Source organism: Pygoscelis adeliae, unplaced genomic scaffold (genome assembly GCF_000699105.1).
Source record: "Pygoscelis adeliae isolate BGI_AS28 unplaced genomic scaffold, ASM69910v1 Scaffold168, whole genome shotgun sequence".
In the NCBI taxonomy this organism is placed as follows: domain Eukaryota; kingdom Metazoa; phylum Chordata; class Aves; order Sphenisciformes; family Spheniscidae; genus Pygoscelis; species Pygoscelis adeliae.
In genome coordinates, this window is record NW_008825566.1 from 816,806 (window position 1) to 832,722 (window position 15,917).

Here is a 15,917-nt window from a genome sequence, read left to right on the forward strand (position 1 = left end):
TAGACACACCATCATGTTCAGCAAAGGTCTTACTGAAAATCGACAGTGGGATAATAGCTCATATTTTCTATATGTTTGTTAGCCTATTTCTAAGAATGAAGAATGGATGAAGAAATGTTTGGGAAGAAATGCAGTTTAAACTTCTATGGAGGGTGTTCAAGTGCTTTTGTTTTACTCCAAGGAAAAGACTAAATAGAAAAGGCGAGGGTAGAAGGCTCAAAAAACAAAAAAGCCATTACAGTCCTACTTCTGCTTCTGTGCTGGTTTAAAAGGTAGTTTGCCTGTTCAAGCAGTACAGCAACACACATGAATTCTGCAGTTCATAGCAGTCAGTGTGCACAGGCTCACAACTAGAAGTTTTCCACGTTTTGTCTTCCAATTCAGCTTATTATAGAAATAAAAGCTACTTAAATGTTTTCTGCTGGGTTCAAGCATAGGTCTGCTTCCTTTTTCTTACAGTCACAGAGCTTGTGCTCACCTGCTGGATAACAAATTATGTGACCTTGTTCAGAAGCTTTCCTTGCAGGTTGATTCATTGCCACGCCCTGAAGAAGCTGAATTGCTAACAGCAAGATGACTGCCATAGCTTTTCATTATCTTCTAATTATGAAAACAGAGGGCTTATAATTAAGTTCAAGCATAGTAAGACAATGACAGTAGGCTTTTACAGGGCTTCCCATGTTATATGTCATGACTCCGTTAAAATAAGATTTAGAAATCACATATCTTTGTGTTGATTATATAGCTGAAAGTTAAATCATTCTGCAGTAGTCTGTATTCAGCTCTTTCACAATACACCAGGAAAATTTAGAGGCATAGTTCAGCATTAAAATTCCGATATAACAACATTCAGGTGCATTGCTCAGAGCACAATACAGCTGCAAGGTCTAAACTATGTTTTTGCAAAAAAAAAGGAAGCTCTTTCAAAAAGCAAGTTATCCACTAACACAAGGTGATAGTGGGATACAGTTGGATGTATTTTGCTGTTATTATTGCAGTATTTATGTGAATGCATTCCACAGGAAAATCCAATTCAAAAGCAACATGAGGAAAAATTTCAGCTCATACTTAGAAAATGCAAGTTTTTTGCATTTCAGAAAAAACAGTTTCCATATTCTTTCAACTGACTGACCATGTCTGTTCTCTTGAAACAGTCTCTTGAATCTCCTGGAGTGACCCATGGGAAGTAAAACATTATAGTTCAAAGAAACATAACAGTGCTACATTGTCCTGCTAGCCTCGGGCATGTTTCTGCTCCTTTCATGCTTGTGTAACAGCTAGGTTATTCTGGGAATCAAGAATTTAGTCCCAAGATACTGCTTTTATCTGTCTCTTTTTTTTTTTTTTTTTAATTTTTTTTTTTTTTTTAATCCAGAATATGTCTAACATTTTGGAGGATTTTGCCAATATCTTGAAGAAAGTTATTTCCATACTTATACAAATGAATAAAATAATCCCACAGAAAAAAGTGACATATCTGCAAAAACTCCTTTTATTCTAGGTCTATGAGACAAGCAGTTGATATTCCTTTGCCACCAGCTAAAATACTGAATAACACAGTTGCTTTTCCATGTATTTATGTATCAGCTGTGAAGCAAGATAATTGTGTAGTAACTTAGTCTCTTTTGCAAAGCTGAAGTAAAAAAAATTAGTGGGACAGAGACAGTACAGTCTGACATAATAAAGAGCAGAAGAGGTCCAAGGAGGAGGCATACATTGCAGGAAGCCTGTAAGCAGTAGGTAGAAATCTGAAGCAGCCTGGAGTTTTGAGAAGCTGGTGGCAGGGACTAGAAAAGAAGGGACTTGGGTCTGACTGGGACCTAGGGACAACTCTTTAGAGGCCATGGGACAGCCACAGAGAGGTGGGAATGAAATGAGGAAGCAGTAGCCAAAAGTGGAGGATCAATGGAAAGAGGTAAGTGAGGAGTGAGACATCCAAGCTAGAAGGGATATCAAGAAAGAGAAGAAATCAATGGCAGGGAGAACCCAGTTGTACACATACTGGCAACTGCTTCTCCCAGAAACCAGCACAAGTCCAATGAAATGCATGAAAAGATTCTCATTGACTTTGGCAGCCTTTGGGTAAAGTGAAGGTCTCTACAATAAAACATTGTAAATGTTATTACTTCCCAATTCAGGGAATATAGGCAGGATTCAAGTTCAGAATGCTAAAGACATTCTCCTTCACCTGGAGTGGATTGCCCATGCTGATACCACCTGATGAAATTGGCTTCCAAAAATGATCAAAAGACAGGCAAGGAATGGCTGCCTGACAAAGTGTCCTTCTAACAGACACAAAGGTCACTACATACATGTTTGGAAAACTAATTCAAAGTAGAGAGTGCCTAACAAGAATGTTACGTACAAGAAATTTCATTGCATCTTTTAAACTCTCTCAGATACTGAAATTAACTCATTTTCTTGGCTGTTGTGGTTTAACCTCAGTCGGCAACTGAGCACCACACAGCAGCTCGCTCACTCCCCACCCCACAGTGGGATGGGGAAGAGAATTGGAAGAGTAGAAGTGAGAAAAACTCGTGGGTTGAGATAAGAACAGTTTAATAATTGAAATAAATTAATAATAACAATAATAATAATAATGTAATAATACTAATAATAATGATACACAAAGCAAGTGATGCACAATGCAATTGCTCACCACCCGCTGACCGATGCCCAGCCAGTCCCCGAGCAGTGGCCCCCCCGGCCAGCTTTCCCCAGTTTATGTACTGAGCATGACGTCACATGGTATGGAATATCCCTTTGGCCAGTTGGGGTCAGCTGTCCTGGCTGTGCCCCCTCCCAGCTTCTTGTGCCCCTCCAGCCTTCTCAGTCGGTAGGAAGAACATGGGAAGCTGAAAAGTCCTTGACTAGTGTAAGCACTACTTAGCAACAATTAAAACATCGGTGTGTTATCAACTTTGTTCTTGTCCTAAATCCAAAACACAGCACTGTACCAGCTACTAGGAAGGAAATTAACTCTAACCCTGCCGAAACCAGGACATTGGCAGATGAAATTTTCCATTGCACAGTTTCATGGCATTGCTAGCTTCTCCACAGTTCTGTAAGAATAATCTAATCCTTCAGCTATACTGTGGCTGCAGAGAACTCTGCTGCAAAACTAGTTTAGGTCTAGTTAGAAAGAGATACCATGTGCAGATGGTGGCTCAGTGGGTGTGCTCATGCTGGGCAGCACAGAAATCCACTTTGTTCCATCCAACCAAATGTAATTGAGTCGAGTTTTTGTTTGTCTGTTTGTTTGTTGGTGGGTTTTTTTTTCCCCAGGTATGGCTTAAAAGAGATGGAGTCACAGGGTAAAAAAACCAGCTTCAGGGAAGCCAGTAGGATTATTTACTGATAATAAAATTTTGCCTGTACTCCTTGCAGTGATTTTCATGACTTTTTTTGAGTTTCAGAACATTCTTAAAGTCACAATACTCAGAATAAAAACTTATCATAAATTGTTTCGACTTTCACATAAAAATAATTTTGCAAATTACTTTATCTCAAGGTTTCAGAGGAAAGATGAAAACACAGATATTAAAATATGATTTTGCATATATACATATTCTTTTTACCAAATTGCATTTTGAACAATCTCCCGTTCCGAACTCTGAGGTTCATAGTGCAGATTCAAACCTGAATCAAGTTAATTTACACTACAGTTTTACTTAATCAAGCAATGCCAATTTTTAAAAATATATCCAAGTTCATTTTCTCAATATTATTTATCTGCTGGTTCCTGAAATTGTCCGAGGTACTTTCAGAACATGCACAGAAGCATTTCTATAGAGGTCTGCAAGGGTTCTCTCCTCTAAGTTGCTTTTCCAGAATGAAAGCCTAACTCTAAGCAGGTAAGAGGCAAATGATATCTTAGAATAGAAAGCACAAGTGTAATGAGGTCAGTGTATATTGTCAGAGAAGTTATTAATACTTTATGCAAAAATTGTCTTCAGTATTTTAAAGTAACAGTTTCTTCCAAAACTGTTAAAATGTGATTTTTCTCGTTGTAGGTTAACTAGAACTTGTTGCTGCTGTGGTTGCTGCTCTTGTTTTTTTTTCTCTTCGCATGCAGCTAGCTACTTGTTTGACAGATGACTGCTGAGAAGAAGGGTACTCAGCAAGGGTGCTAATGGCTCATTCACAAACAGTGTATGAAGCTAGAGACTTTTTTCAAACATTTGAATTTAGGCAATATATATTAGTAGTGTACACCTGTCGAGTGTTATTGAGTACTTGATATACTTGATATACTATAGCTGTGCTTTCACTGCTGTCAGTTATAACCATATAACTCATTTGCTAATATAGGTACTTTGGGCTTTATTCTTTTTTACTATGAAAAAAATCAATGCAGTCATTATTTTCAGTTCTCTCTTCTATAAAAAAAAACAAAGAAAAGAAAAGACAGGAACTAAATACTAATCAGTATTCTTCAGCTTCTGCTCTCATGTTATTCCTTTTAAAGAAAAGTAACTTGAAAAGATGCTGTAGGGCCTCATTAGCATATTTAAGAAGTCACCACTAGTGGCCTTTTGAATAAGAAATAGGTAATAGCCTGGTATTTTCTTAGCAATTCAGATGATGCGCTTCCTGACTATAATCTTTGCCATTTTTCGTCCTCAGTAGGTACCTCTCAAATGTTCAGCCTAAGAATAAATGGAAAAGAAGCAAACTGGGTACATTACTCCATGCTATTACAAGTGAAAATATAAAGTCCTAAAAACTGTTTAAAACATAATATTTGAAAAAAAAAGGAAGTTGTAAAGAAGCTGGTTGTGGTGGTTTAGTTCTTTCTCAGTCCTAGCATATGAAAAAGAATCAATTTGAAATAAATATTCAGCAACGAATGTCAAAGATATTTTTAATTTGTCAATGCCTTACACTGATTCAGGACCTGGTCTGCTGTATGTCTGAATATATGAGACATTCTTCACTTTTCCCTGAATCCAGGGAAATGAGAGCTCTACCTCTCTTTAGAACTATGGGAAGATTGGGCTTTTAAGTGGAAATAATATTTCCTGAAGGTCTTGAAATTTAGACTGTATCATCTTTAAATTCCTCTTCCCTTATCATCCAACAATATTTGTTGTGATTACATAACAGCCTCCACACACTTCTTTAAAGAAACTTTCTTCTTGTTACAGAGAATTTTTAAGACATGATATCTAAAGACTCACGCTCACAAAAGAAATTAGAAAGAAGCAAATGCATTATTATTTTAACGTCAGTTATATGTAAAGTGGGCTCTTAGTCCTCCAACAGGACTGCATCTCTTATTAATGAAGTAGAAAAGGGTCCATTTGGGGAAATAAACTCTAAAAATATGTTAGGGAAATGATCTTTATACTCTTTAACATATAATCATATAATTCAGTAAGTCCTCATAGATTAAAAAGGCAGATGAAATTTATCTCTGCCCCTTGTCCATCTTTGGCCTCCTATTAATGTCCATGCTTGCAGATTTTCATTCTTACAAAGCAAGATGCAGAAATGTGTCTGGATATAACCATATAAAGACCAGGTGACACTAATTATAATTAAGACATTAAACTATATTGTTGAAAGCTCCTAGCTAAGAAAGTGTAACTAAGACTAAGAATGGAAAGATCCTGGAAAATCTGAAATTAATCAGTTGAAAAGTAAACAGAAGTGCTGCTACAATTCCCAGAAGCAAATACTGAACAAAGACACATTTATTTAAAACTGCATAATATACACCAGCGTACAGTTATCAGCTTACCATGACAGTCACAGATTCAGAGTTTAATTTGGATAAATAGATTGGGAAAGAAATGTTGTTTTCAAATGGCAGGTAAGTCTGTTTTCAGTTCAGATAAATTGTTCCACCAAATAACTTATATTGACAGGCTTATGAGGAAAGAAAATATGTTTGTGAGCTGAGGGTACAATTGGGAATGGATTTTATTTATTTAGATATTTTCATATCAGGTGGCAAAGCCATAAGTTCTGAGGGTTCATTCTGCTGCTAGCAGCAACCTAGATTATAACATGTCTCAGTTGCCTAGGCTGCAGTATATATTTTTTCAAAGGTATGAATTGTACAAATAATAGAAAATACCTTGTTTCTTTTAAGCTGCTGCACAAGGTTATATAAGATTGTGGTACTGCTCACCCAATCATTTTCCAGACAAACCAAAATAGTAGCATTGTTGCTCACTCATTCCTTTTTGCTCTCTTTCTCTCTCCATTTATCTATATAAACCATATTTATCTACAATGTTTATCAACTAGAAAACCACAATAAAAATGTAAGTAGTTAAAATTTAGAAAAAATAGAAAATACTGGAATTAATTTTGTATGGTTGCTCTTAATTCAATCTTATTATTTACACGTTATGGTATAGCCTGTAATTGTTTAATCACATGTTTTTAGTGGGAATATTGCCTGACTCAGTGAAATAATTATTTTAAATTTTTTTGTTACTATTTTAAAAAGGAAATTGAAAAATCAGAGTTCTGTCATAATGACATCTACCCTTGGTTGCAAGATGAGATTATTATCTTCTTTGTAAACCGGCATGTAAGGAAGCTAAAACACATCGGAGGCTGCTTTCAAAGCCAGACACCAAGAGCTGTAGCTAGCTAAAACTCTCAGAATCGTTTCAAGATTATGGTAGGATACATGGCTTAGAGGACTTATCCTCATTGGCCTGCTTCTCTGATGTATTAGGGTTTTTCCTACGCCATTTATAGTGTGTCCCTTTTCCTGATATTTTCCATCTTTAGGCTAGCTCCTTAGGAGTAATAACCACACATCAGTTTACTTAGCCTACCCTCCCAGTCAGGTTTCAGTGATCTCCTCCTGGATCCTAGTCCTAAATCTTTTTAACCATTTAATAGTTGTACATCTGTTCTAAGTTTCTCCACACTCACCTTCCTCTGACTGCAGTTGGATCTCCCTCTCCAGACTATCTAATTTTTTTGCCATATTTGCTCTTCTCCCTACCCTCTCTATTTGTCAGGTCCTGCAATGGGATTAGGCTATTTTTTCAATCAGTTCCAATTCACTGCCCAGCCCAACGTGTCATATCCCAGAGACGCACTCAGCAAAAATGTCTTGTGAGGAACTCCACTGCTCCTCTAGAGAACATATGAGAGCTGTGGTCTCTCAACAGTTTATGATATGGCCAGTGGTGCCCAGTTCTTCATGGAAAAAGAATATAGAAAGGTCCTCACAATATTCCAGACAGACTTCAGGATCTTTATCAGATGAAAGGCCACTAAATCTTTTTTAACACTGAGAAATATGTTTTCCCTACTGTACTTTGCAGAAAAAGCCGTAGCGAAACTGCTGAAATTTTCCGATGGTATTCAGACTGAATTTTATGATCAGTATGGATGTTTTTGCTGCAATAATTAAATATTGAAAAAGATATAATTAACTGAAAAGTTTCTTTACGTTTGTGTGTGTGTGTGTGTGTGTAAATATGATGTACATTTTATATTAGGCATGGTTCTAACTCTGATTTGACATTCATTTAATCTAAAATAATGATTTTGGATTTCCATCCATCTATCTATCTGTCTGTCTATCTATCTGTCTGTCTATCTATCTTATATCTGTTATATATATTCTTGATATGCTGAACAGAATTATTTCCTGTTCCTCTTTTCCTGCAAGTTCATATCATTCATTCTTACAAGTTCATATTCTTTATTGATGATGTTTGTGGAAAGATTAAGAACAAAGAGCTCACAAAGTCCCATGAAAATGAATTTTACATTCTGAACATGGCTATAGCCATCCTCGTTGACATAAACAAGGAATAGATTTCTTTTTAGATTATCCATTTACTGAAACCATAGCCGAAGGGTAACGTTACCAAGAAAATATTGCCTTTTAACAAGTTCCCTAATACTGAAGCAAAATTTGTAAATGTGATGTCAGAGCACTAATTATATATAGGAGAGAAAAATAAATTATGTAGGTCAGATTTGTATCACACAGTTTTTCAAAGTTTGCAGATATCTTCAGTGTGATCATTTAACTTCCAGTTATATGTGAAATACAATACTGGAAAGAAGAAAGGTCTGACCAGTGGGAAAGGAATCATAGAATCATAGAATCATTAAGGTTGGAAAAGACCTCTAAGATCGAGTCCAACTGTTGACACACCACCACCATACCCACTAAACCATGTCCTTAAGTGCCGCATCTACACGTCTTTTAAATACCTCCAGGGATGGGGACTCAACCACTTCCCTGGGCAGCCTGGTCCAATGTTTAACCACTCTTTCAGTAAAGACATTTTTCCTCACATCCAATCTAAACCTCCCCTGGCGCAACTTGAGGCCATTTCCTCTCGTCCTATCGCCAGTTACTTGGGAGAAGAGACCCACACCCACCTCGCTACAACCTCCTTTCAGGTAGTTGTAGAGAGCGATGAGGTCTCCCCTCAGCCTCCTGTTCTCCAGGCTAAACAACCCCAGCTCCCTCAGCTGCTCCTCAGAAGACTTGGTCTCCAGACCCTTCACCAGCCTCGTTGCCCTTCTCTGGACACGCTCCAACATCTCAACATCCTTCTTGTAGTGAGGGGCCCAAAACTGAACACAGTATTCGAGGTGCGGCCTCACCAGTGCCGAGTACAGGGGCACGATCACTTCCCTACTTCTGCTGGCCACACTAATTCTGATACAGGCCAGGATGCCATTGGCCTTCTTGGCCGCCTGGGCACACTGCCGGCTCATGTTCAGCCGGCTGTCGACCAACACCCCCAGGTCCTTTTCCGCCAGGCAGCCTTCCAGCCCCTCCTCCCCAAGCCTGTAGTGCTGCATGGGGTTGTTGTGGCCAAAGTGCAGGACCCGGCACTTGGCCTTGTTGAATCTCATACAGTTGGATTTTGGTAACAATTAAATTCTTTACAAGTCCCTGAAATGTAGTGGCCTAGTCCTTGAAAAGCATATACTGAAAGATCCACATTCAGGTCTTCAAGATTAATTCCCTAGCCTATAAACAGGCCTTTAGCCTTTTGAGTACTACAGGCAGTTTATGTTTTATTGCTGAACTTTTCCTGGTACCTTTAGGGATCATCACTCAGTAATCATAAATAGATAATGATAAAAATAATCTTCCTTACAGAAGCATAGAATAATTTTGATTGGAAGAGAACTTTGGAAGTCATCTGGTTCTAATCCTACCAAACCAGGATGAAATTTGAAGTTGGATCAGGTTTCTCAGTGTCAGATATTCAAGACTTCTCTGTGCAAAGTGTTCCAGTGAGCACCCTCTCTGTGAAGAACGTCTTCCTTATATCTAATCATAATTTCCCTCATTGCAACCTATGTCTGTGGCCTCTCTTGCTGTGCACTTCTGAAAGGAAGCTGGATGTGTTGCCTACTCTTCATATTGCAGCCCTGTACACCATTGTACAGGCACTGTACCAGCAGCCTTCACTGCTGCAAGGACACATTGCTGATACATGCTCAGGACTTGCAGATCCTTCCCTGCAAAACAGCCTTCTACTCCATCACCGCCGACCTGTACTGTTTCATGGGGTTATGCTGCCCCAGGGGCTGGTCTTCGCATATAACTTTCTTGAATTTTGTGTTGTTTCCATCAGTCCATTTCTCCAGCCTATAAAGGTCCCTTTGAACATCAGCCCTGCACTCCAGCTCATCAAATGCTCCCTCACTTTGGAATTGTCTGCAAATTTGCAGACAAGCATTTCCTTACCATCATCCTGATTGCTAATGAAAATGTTAAACTGTGTCATCCCTCATACTAACCCCTAAGGATGACCACAAGTTCCTGGGAACTAACTGACCTTCAAACTTGTTTTAGAATAGTTATCTTAACCTTCAAAGCCTACAAGTTTCATTCCAGACACACCATCATAGAAACTAATATTACTGTGCCCTATTTGCATACTCTGCTATGGGTTGCACCTGGATCTCCACATCCCCAAGGTTATGAATTACAGTAAGGCAAGCATGGGAAGCAGTAAAATTCAAAACTTCATGGCTGAGATAGGATATCCTTGTTCTTTGTTTTCTCTCTTTCCTCCATGGACAAATTAAGGCCAATGAAATTAAAATTACTTGAAAGCTATCTAAGGATTTAGTTTGACTGGAATTTGCCTTTAAGTAAAACAGAGCTGTCTAGAACACCAGCCACAAAGAACTGAATTGTCCATGACAGCAAAGCCTTGGCACACTGGAAAACTAAATGCTCAGAAAGTGTTTTGTTTACATCCGCCTATGCTTCTGCAAACCTTGGTCGCTCAAAGCACAAGTTATCATTAATTCATGGTGGAAGATTAATATCAGTTTACAAAGAAATAAAACTCAGAACTAAATTAAAAATTATTAAAATTTCTGATTTTTTGTCTCCTATAATGACACTGGTGGGAAAACCATGCTGATCAAGATACCTATATCTTGGAAACAAATGTTTCCAAATTTCTCTAACTTTCTCCAATCTTTTGATGAAAGACTTTTAAGGAACCGTTTGTGTCAGCATGCTTGTTATTCAAACATAAAAAAGAAAGTAGACAATATAATATAAAGGTTTCAGAGTTGTCAGAAAACAAAAAACTTATTATGCTTTTTTTAAAAGGTAAATCTAGCCAACCGGTCTGTTTAGAACAGTCTAACATAGATAACATTGGTTATACATACATGCTTAGAAAATTGGCCTGAGAGCCAGGAGATCCAGCCAGATTTGACCCAGAAAGTATATCTAATAATTGAAGGTTACTGGAATGTTCTGGAGCTGGACAAAAATACATTAAAAAAAACACCTTAAAAACACAGTTTGTCAACATCTCTATAAAAAACACAAGTGTACTGATTTCAACAAAATTTATACCTGTGAACTGTCAAAACAAACCGTTTAGAGATTTAGTTTTGATAGCGTAAAATGCTTCAGCTATACTTGAACATATTGACTCATTTAGGACTGGAATTTTTTTAAGTTTTCCAATTTCATTTGGAAATTTTTCAGAAATTTCAGATACATTTCAAGATTTTAATTGTCAATAAAACTAACTTTTAGAGTATCAGTTTCCTACAAAATTAAATTTCAATCAATTTCCACAACTGCAGGTTGTGATGACACTAATTACTTTCTCTCATGTCTACATGTCAATGAACTACCTTTCCTGCATGATATCTTAACATTGCAATGTTTCTAGATCTTATAAATCTGTTTTGTTGCTTAACCAATTTTTCACCTAACTTTGCACTCATAAAGACCAAGTACAGTTTACTTGGCAGTTCTGTAGGAAGAGATTAACTTCTAATAAATAACCAGACCTCCAAGACACATGAAACATGTCCGAAATAAGGTCTTGATTCATTTTTTCCTCATTTCCTTCATTACATAAAAAAGACCATCAGTAATGAAATATGGACAATGAGAACCAAAGGTGGAAACCTTTCAGCTACTTTTCATGTAATAGGAAGTGAAAAATACTGAAAATAAATTGGAAAAACAAGCGGATCTTACATATTCTTGGGATAAGAGAGAAGTAAAGAGAAACATGTCTTGACTGTGTAGCAGTGGGGAAGGCACCTCATGGACCCTGGAAGAAGATTTGACAGGAGTATTTGACAACACTTTCCACATGAGAGTAGGTGCTTTTAGCAGTGTGCTGAGTGGAAAAAGGATTCAAAAATCATCTCTTGGTCTTAAGACTCTGTTGTGTGTAACTGCCACTCCACTCTATTTGCTCCATATGGAGCAGCTGGAAGTAAGGTAACAGGTACATGTTGGGACATGGGATGTTTCTGAACTTAATTTATTCTAAACTTATTTTCACAGAACTATTGTGCAGTGAAGGGCTCCTTTCATGTTACTAGTGTTGTTCTATCCACCATGGTCTGCAAATACAGACAAGGGAAGATGTTTAGGGAGAGAGGTAGTACCTTTTAATTGATAAATTTATCTTATAAAAGATATTACTTCTGAAAACTGCATAGCCTTATTCTTAACCTCCTTGTGGTTAATAGAATCCTTTACCAAACCTCTGTTCTTTTCTTTCCTGATGTTTTATTCCTGAAAGGATTGAATTGGAAAGAGGTAAGCAATCTTTCCATAAGTATAACTCTGAAAGAGTATGTTTAAGTGAATGAATGCACCAGGAATTTCAGGAAGGATGGCACTTTCATCAGCTACTAAGACATCTGCAGCATAAATTAGATCCCAGACAAGGAGATCAGAGCTCACAAATATACCCTGACATCCCAGAGCTGTAACAGTGGTTAAATTCTCAAAAGCATCTAACACAGGAACTTTGTTAATCTATATCACCTTGATGAACAGACACAATGAGTTATTACATGGTTTTGTAATAATTTTATATATGTATACATCTGCACATGTGTGTGTGTGTGTGTGTGCATATGTATAGACACACATGCACATAAACAGACATACCTGTGTAAGTTTTCTCTGGAATATCTTTAAAATATGGTACCCCATTTAAGGCATGGCCTGCTGTGCAGAATCTGTGATTCCTTTCCTATAAAGAAAAGGTCACAGCTATTTAAATTAATTCCATTGATTTATCTTCAAAAGTATATAGTCTCTTGAAGAGCAGAATGTCATAAATATTTATACGTGCTAGAATTATGACTTAGGATGGTTAAGAATGAAAAAGAAGGTCAAAATGTAACAGCTTAGAAACTGTGAGAAAAGTTGGCCTAAATAAACTACAATGGACAGAATGAAAAAAGAAATTAATTTTGATGCAATATCACTCTTTACCACCACAGCTGGTATACTATATTATAGTATACTATATTGAATTCAGAGAATTTAACTATATGGACATCAGAACTAAGTCCTTCCAAGCTTTTTAACTTTCTTTTTTTTGTGTGTGATTTGCATTTTTTCTAAGGCTGATGTAAGCAGTTACAAAATGGAGAAAAAGAACATTTGAGTATCTGGTAAGAATGGATAAAAGAATTTTAAAATATATTATAATAAAACTTATGTGGATCTGCTGTACAAGATAATGGTGAGAAATTACACAGAACTGAGAGGATATGGAAATCAATTATCTGCCCAGTAGAAACAGGAATGATCTGCATAATGACGGTGGAAATTCAACATGAACATTGTCTTCTTTTACGTCAGTTCAGATGCAGCTTTACTGGGATCATTATTCCCAGTTGTCGTGGTTTAACCTCGGTTGGCAACTAAGCCCCACGCAGCCGCTCGCTCACTCCCCCCCCTCCCGATGGGATGGGGGAGAGAATTGGAAAAGCACGTGAGGAAACTTGTGGGTTGAGATAAAAACAGTTTAATAATTGAAATAAAATGATAATGATAATAATATGATAATAGTAATAATACACAAAGCAAGTGATGCACAGTACAATTGCTCACCACCCGCCGACCGATGCCCAGCCAGTCCCCGAGCAGCGGCCCCCCCCGGCCAGCTTCCCCCAGTTTATGTACTGAGCATGACGTCACATAGTATGGAATGTCCCTTTGGCCAGTTTGGCTGTGCCCCCTCCCAGCTCCCTGTGCATCAGTCGGTAGAGCATGAAAAACTAGAAAGTCCTTGGCCAGTGTAAGCACTACCTAGCAACAACTAAAACATTGGTGCCTTATCAATTTTGTTCCCATCCTAAATCCAAAACACAGCACTGTACCAGCTACTAGGAAGGAAATTAACTCTATCCCTGCTGAAACCAGGACACCAGTATGAACACAGAGCTGATCTGACATGTTCACAACGATATTAAAGGCACTGGCAAAATTGAAAAACTTAGCATTGAGAAGTCAAAGCAACAGACAAGTCAAATAGAGAAACTCAACGTTTATGAAACAGTATGATAAAAGCTAGCTCACTCAAGTAATATGGCCTAAGAAATTTGAAAAGAACAGATATCCATGTTCCAGTTTCTAATTGGCTCTGGTTTTAGATCTAAAATAATATGAAGCTCATTAAAAAGCAGCAAAACAATCTGTAAAGTTTCCTAGCCTTTAAATTTCTTAATCCTTTCTTACCAGTTTTTTCCTACTTCTTCATATGAAAGACTAACTCTGCCCCACTACTGTACTTAGATAACCCAGCCACTCACTGTATCCTTTATATGACTTGAATATATTGCACAACAATTTATACTATAAGGAAACCAAATAAGTGTCAAAACTCTTACCCTTTGAAAATTCTGCTACTTCCGCAGTAGTTTTGGTTCAGAATTGGAATAAATAATACCAAAATGCAGAAACCTTTCTCAGAAAATAAACTAAGAAAAATTATTGATTTAGAATCATACAAATGTTTTACTTGGAGATGGCTCAGGATTAAACTAAAATTACTTTCTACCTCCAGTGCCTTCTGAGACTGGCATCTTCATGGTCTATGCTTTGCAGAAAGGAACTCTCTGACCAGATTGCCACTACCTCTACTCTTCTGCAGTCTGTCATCTCAGCCACTGTATATTTATAAGTCATTGCCTGGTTCATAGGCACAAATAAGCTTTTGGTTGTCCTGTGTTATAAAATCCAGGTCAAGTAGATGTACTGGCCCAAAACATCTTGATTAGATTCTGCCAAAATAAAATCTTAGTGTTTTACCAAAAAAAACCCCACTTTAATTTTTTTTTAAATAAATAAAATTATTTGGGGTTGGAAAAAAACACATTTTACAGAAGCCATGCTTTCTGTTAATCAACCTATTTTTAAAAGAAAATTTCAATGCTCCAGTTATAATAATCAGTAGAACAAGGTCTTTACTATCATAATTTTGTTTTGTACATGAATACTATAACTTATGTTTTGTTAAAAAGTAATGTTATTACAAGTTTTTACAAGATAATATGATAGAAATCAAATAATTCACCCAAATAAGTATTTTCTGTGATTTCCTCTTTTCTGTGATTCCCCTCGATTCTCTCTAAACCTCAGGGGAGGTTTAGACTGGACATTAGGATGCATTTCTTTACCAACAGTGTGGTCAAACACTGGAACAAGCTTCCTAGAGTGTCAGTGTTTAAGAGGCATTTGGACAATGCCCTTAACAATATGATTTAACTTTTGATTGGCCCTTCTATTCTATTCTATTCTATTCTATTCTATTCTATTCTATTCTATTCTATTCTATTCTATTCTATTCTATTCTATTCTATTCCATTCCATTCCATTCCATTCCATTCCATTCCATTCCATTCCAGTTTTGTGTTCCCAAGATAATGTCTGTTTTACACACTGAGTCTCTTTAGACCATGAAGCACTGACACTTACATCCTTGCCATTGACTTATCAAACATGGAAATATATATTTCCATAGGGAGGGGTCAGCTCCCTCCCATATGTGTAACTAATGAGTTCCCTTCATTACCAAATGCAGTAATGTGCCTGCAATTGGAACTGTGCCTGAAGTTTAAATCAAATTACAAAGTCCAGACTTCAGAAGAATCTCTGAAATTCTGATAGTTTAGTGAACAACTAAAAAAATTCCTTCATCTGTGTTATTTCTTCTGTATTAGCACTCTTCCTCTAGCATCTCTGAATTCCTTTTAATAGAAACATAACTCCTTATGATAATTTTTCCCTGTTGTACAACATCTATATTAGTAGTGGAGTGAATGGAGTCATTCAATCCAGTTGGCAGCCGATCACGAGCGGTGTTCCCCAGGGCTCAGTATTGGGGCCAGTTCTGTTCAATATCTTTATCAATGATCTGGATGAGGGGATCGAGTGCACCCTCAGTAAGTTTGCAGACGACACCAAGTTGGGCGGCAGTGTTGATCTGCTCGAGGGTAGGAAGGCTCTGCAGAGGGACCTGGACAGGCTGGATCGATGGGCCAAGGCCAACTGTATGAGATTCAACAAGGCCAAGTGCCGGGTCCTGCACTTTGGCCACAACAACCCCATGCAGCGCTACAGGCTTGGGGAAGAGTGGCTGGAAAGCTGCCTGGCGGAAAAGGACCTGGGGGTG